Raw genomic sequence first — 6000 nt, forward strand, 5'->3', positions numbered from 1 at the left:
GATCACGTGTTACTAATCCGTAGACCTATAAGATTGTTGGACTTAAGCCTCAGTTCAGTTCCTATACTTCCGTATGTTAATTGTTGATCTCGAAACCTTGATATTGTGCTTCTGAGTGGTTATGCCACCATTTTTGTGAATGTCTCAAATCTTTTCTGAGCATTTACAGCCGTTATGCTGTCCGAGTCACCCCACGTTTCTGAATAGTCTGAAGCATTTGCAAAATTCCTTCCTACCATTCCGATGTTCCTTTGGGCCAGATTAACCACACTAATCAGTGAGTTGAGGTACTCTGTTACCTTGACATATATGTTGGAGATACTATTATGGCCCTAGGTGTTTAGGGAGTCACCTAGTAATCTAGCAATGTTTTGTGATCCCCAGTGTGATGATTCTGGCTTTTATTCTCGAAAGCATCCCGTGATGCCACTTAGTAGTAGGTATTCTATTCCCTGGGCTTTGAACCCGAGATTCACTCTACTTACTTCATGTTGATAGTGTTTGCTAGTTCCTTCAGGATATTAGTAACTTCGCGATAGTTCTCGAGGTCCGTGGTATTTCCTTCTTCCAAATATTATGAACCGCTTATGGCAGATGTTTATTGGATCAAAAGATCACAATTAGAGTACTCTTGAGGAGTTCTCCATTCATAAATCGTGACTCTGCCAGTTCTACCTTTCTGCATGGGTTATCCGGAAGAAATATGTTGAACTTGGTTCGACATACTAATCTATGCATCCACAACTCAGAAAGTTATATGTTTCTTTGAGTTGTTCTCTTTAGTTGCATTCTGACCCTCGTCTATCAACTGATAGTCAAGAGTATGCGTGCGTTCGTTCATCGATGCCTATGACTCTTGTGGTCTGTCAAGCCATTCTATTCCGGAATGACTAGGAGAAACAAACTCCAGTACCTCTTCCATATCCAGGATTGGGTCAAAGAAGTTGTGCTCCGCAGATCTAAATGCTAATCCAACTTTTGGTTCTGTTCTACCTTGGAGTATTACCCCCTTTATGTCAGAATTGTCATGAGAACTGCACCAACTCTCATGAATTTTGACGTAGTGATACTTCTCACCATCATTAATCATTCCTCGGCCTCGTGTTGATGCAACCGGAATACCGACAAATGAATTGTGATGTGTGAAATCAATACTCCCAGCAACCTCGTTGCTTGGTAGTTAAAGGACAATAATTCCATTCTTAGCGTGCTGGTTTTGAATCATCATTCTAAGGTTGATCATGCTACCTAGTCCTTGTTCTCGGTGCACTCCTCGATTGATGAGTTAGGATCTTGTCAAGTTCTCACTCATTTGATCATATCGTCTTGCCCTCAAAAGCAAGATTGTTCTCGAGCTTAGTAACATATCGGTGGTTCGTGATTTTCCGAATATCTACTCGAAAGTATCACCAGGTTGTCGCCTGACTGTTATGTTAAGCTCGTGATCAAGTTGGTTTATCCTGTAAACCACCCTTTCTCCAAGAATCCGTGTTGGATACCCCTGAGCTAGTTGGTTAAGCTATGCATCAACTTGGAGAGTTGGAAGATAGAAGCTTGCCCGATTTAGTTCATCCAAAGGGATATTATTGTGTAGTGTGTGTTGAAGAAAGATGATATCTTCATCGATTGGTCCTTGTGATCAGTTGCGGGACCTATTGTCTTATCAATCCTTTGATTTGAGTGTGGGCTATCGTCAAATCAAATCAGTACCAACGATGCTCGTAATGTTGTCTTATTCGTGGTTGATCCCTCGAGCATACACCATTATATCTTTTAGGTCTGACCAATGCTATCACTTGTTCACTTAACTATGGAATTCCTTTTGAAAGGAAACCCAGAAGAATTGTTGTTAAGCCCATTGACAACATCCTTGCCGTCTCCATAATTTTGCTGAGCATTAAGCTAGTGTTGGAAACTTTTGAAAGCATTTTCTTCATGCTAGCTCATGAAGTATTTGTTTGATGAAAGGAGTGACTTCCTCTTATACACGTGCATTTGGTGAAAGTTGCCGCCGTGAATTTGAGAAAGTTAGTTTTGCTTCCTCTGGAATCATCCCAAGTCAGTCATGCATACGTGCGAAGTATTCTGTGGTCTGGAGATTTGCAACCTCCATGCTATATGTATATCCTAGCACACCAAGCCACTGATTGAGTTGTTCAAAGATAAAGGAGTCTGTCCAAGGTGAACTCTTTGGACTTCCACGCGTGAAGACTTCGATGTCATTAATGATGGTTCCCCCTCCTGAACTCGGTAGTGTTTTATTATAAGACTACCTTGTGATCATGCTTGTCTTGGACAACATGTTCACATGTTTGTAGCAGAACCAGCTCATGTTTTGGAGCTTACTATCGTAGTTCATCTCCCGAGAATCCCGCAACGTCATCTCGTCGATTTGTGTTGCAAACTTTCATTTTCTTCCTAGACTCGATGAGTCTGGAATATCCTAACACCAACCAGATCTGGATCTCAGGCAGATATGATGGTTGGAACATTTTCCAAAAACTATAATATTGGTCCCTCGATAACCGGTAAAGTGGATGTCGTGGCCAACACACCCAACCGGAAGACCTATTATTGTAGTATCTTGTTTGAAGAAGTTGGCCACCTTCCCATAAGGACTTCGTAGGATTTACTTCCTAGTTGTGCCTTATGATTATTGTGTTCCCGATGTCCGACCTTTTACTTGATGTTCTAGTTATCAAACCATATCTATGAATGGGATACACTAGCACGTCAAGGAGAACATTAGAAGCGGAGTGCTAAATGTCTCTCGGTCGATCATCCAGATTTTATTTGCTTAGCCTCGCTAAGGTGAGATCTGAGAAAGTGTTATCCTCCTTCGCATCTGCATCGTCCATCGCTATTCATCATGGTAGTATGTTGTGTTGTCATCACCCTTGACGCGGTTGTTGATAAAACCTTGATGATTGTGGAAATGCTCAAGTTCTTGAGAGCACGCACAAGCGCTATGTCTTATCATCGGCACTAGCTGGGATTGCCCCAGATTCTTCGGTTATGCTATAACCACTCCAACAGTGAATTCACACTTTATTGTTGGGTTCTTCCCCAGTTACTAGAATCATTCCCCGCATTTGCATTTTGTTCCCAGCTTGCACCGCCAATGTGCCATTCTACCATGGGTCTCTTCCATTTCCGGTGATAAGCAAAATTCATCCATTACGTTGTCTTCAACAAGGTAATCCACATCATCCAAGTTCGAGTATGCCATTCTACCGACCCCCTCCAAATGATCGCTTGTGATTACCTTAGGCTGGTATAAAGAGTTCCAATGATCTCTGAATCAAAAGTAATTCTTTTTGCCACTTAAGATAATACTCTACGATCACCTTCTCCAGGATGTTTCATCGTGGTATCATGGCAACTCAACTCCTCGCTACGTTGACAATCGTTTACCACCTTCTTAAGCGTGAAATTGTGGTCTACCTAGTGAACCTCCGTCATCCGTTTCTTCCACCTCTCTTGATGTGTATCTCGTGTCTCAACCCGAGAGACGGTTCTATGTCTCATTCCGGGAGATAATCCTGAGTTGTTCGATCTTCGAGAAGACCGATCCTTCCAGAGTTTTCCTTTCCTCTTCTTGTCATGATTAGCTGGAATTCTCAGAGCAAGACGACAAGACAATGATGATGAATGAATCAACGTTCAACTGAAGTGCACCCTGGATCGTGAAGATTATACTAGTTGCGTTTACCCTTCACCTTACCCTACGCTTGAATCTCGAGACGAGATTCTTGTTTAGTGGGGGTGAGTTGTCACATCCCTAGCTTCAGGCATTGCTCTAGGTTAACTTCATGTGTGCATCATGTCTATATTTTTGAAACTTGAATTGAGGAATATTGGAAGCCTCAAAACCCTAAATAAAAGAGGGGCAAAAACCCTAGAAATCTCATTCATTGCTCCAAAAGGCTCTTCTTAAATGTTTGATAATTTTTGGTAAGGGTTCTGGTCCCAACCAAAATATTGAACATTTTTAAGGATTTATTTTTGGGACTTTGAATTTAAATCATTAGCTATTTGAATTTGAATTATATTCATATAATTAGAATATAATTTCAAATACCCCTGAAATATTTTATGAGCTTTGGAAAAGCCCATCTAGCAATATAAAATATTCAGAGAAGCTTTGGCGATGTTTGAATTATTATTTTTAATTCAAACAGTGGCAAAAGAATTAATTAAAAGAAAACAGAACAGAAAAAAAAGAAAGAGAGAAGAAGTACCTGGCCTCACCGTGCAGCCCAGCCGGCCCAGCTCCCCCACCAGCGCGGCCCAGCCCACTGGCCTGGTGCCAGTCGTCCTCTACCTCTGCCAGTAGGCAGAGGAGGGAGACAGCGCACGCGCGCGCGACCGCCACGCCACCAGGCTGCCTGCCTGCATCCGAGGACAGCGCGACGCCGCGAATCCCCTCCTCGGTGACGTCCCGATCCGCCCGACCTCTCTCACTCCTCCCCTGCTCCCTCTCTCGCCGTTTCCCTCTCACCCGAGAACCACCGCCGCCGCCGACGCCACCACCGCGGCCACAGGGCCTCCCTCGCTCCCCCAACTAGCCCACCAGCTCCGCCACTCCATCCTCACCCTCCCCGCCATCTCACGCGACCGGAGAAGCCCCGAGGCGCCGCCCCGCCGTTCTTCCCCTCTTCGGACCCGCCGGTCGCCGTCGACGAATTCGTCGGCTCCGGGCCGTCCCCGACCTCGCCGAGCATCCCATCGTCATCGCTGTGAGCTCCTGCGCTTTTCCCCTTGCTCACCCCCTCCGTTCTCGTCCGTTAGCCGAAGCCCCGAGGTCACCCGAGGCCGCCGTCCGCCATGGCCGGCGAGCCCGCGTTCCCGAGCCTCTTCTGCTCGCTCCAGGGGCACTGACACGCTCCTGGCGCCTCCAGGAGGATGCCTCTCCACTCCGCTTGCTCGCTCGAGCGCTGCAGCCGCGTCCCTGCCCCAGCCCGAACTCCGGCCGCCGCTAAAACTCGTCGCCGACCACTCTCCGGCCACTCCCCGGCCACGCCACCACCCTGGTTGGATGCGGACGAGCGTCCGCATCCCGTAGTCGTGCTCCGCGCGCCAAACGGCGCTCTGTAGGCCCTTTCCGCAGCGCACCACCGCGTCGGGACTCGCCGGCGGCTAAACGCCGGCGCCCGCTGACCCGCTGACCGGCGTGGGTTGACCCACTGCCCGGTTTGACCCCCCTCTCTCTATCACTGACCTGCGGGCCCGCCCGGCTAATTAGGCTAGGATTAGTATTAACTAAATAATAGTTAGTTTAATAGACACTGACATGTGGGCCCTAGTGTCTTAATCCTTAATTAAACTAAAATAAACCCCCCCCTGTCACTGACCAGTGGGCCCCACTGGTCAGGTTTGACCCGGGGCAGCCCTGTTGACTTGCTGATGTAAGCATGACGCAGTGCTGATGTCATAATTAATTTTCTGGAATTATTTTAATTCTAAATAATCAAAAAATTCCAGAAAATGCCTAAAACTTCTAAAAATCATAGAAAATTAACCGTAACTCCAAATTTAATAAATTATATATGAAAAATTATCAGAAAAATTCAAGGAATCCATCTGTACCATTTTCATGCATGTTAGAACAACTTATAGCTGCTGTTTAGCACAAATCAATTAAATGGCATTTAAATAATCACATATGGAGTTTGAATTTGAATCTTGGATTCAAACCAACTTCATTTAATCTGGTTTTAGGTGCATTAGCCCAAAACACATTCATATTGCCATGTCATGATCATGCATCATATTGTGCATTGCATTGATTGTGTTCTTTCTGTGTTGCCGGTATTTGTCCCCTCTCGATAGACGTGATACCGATGATGTGATCGTTGACACTGATGAAGACTCAATGTTATCTTCAGAAGTGCCAGGCAAGCAAAACCCCCTTGTTCATTCCGATACAATCCTACTCTCTCGCTCCTGCTCTCTTTTACTGCATTAGGACAACACGATTCATCTGTTACTTGCTGCGGT

The sequence above is a fragment of the Triticum aestivum genome, chromosome 2B (assembly GCF_018294505.1).
Source record: "Triticum aestivum cultivar Chinese Spring chromosome 2B, IWGSC CS RefSeq v2.1, whole genome shotgun sequence".
NCBI lineage: Eukaryota > Viridiplantae > Streptophyta > Magnoliopsida > Poales > Poaceae > Triticum > Triticum aestivum.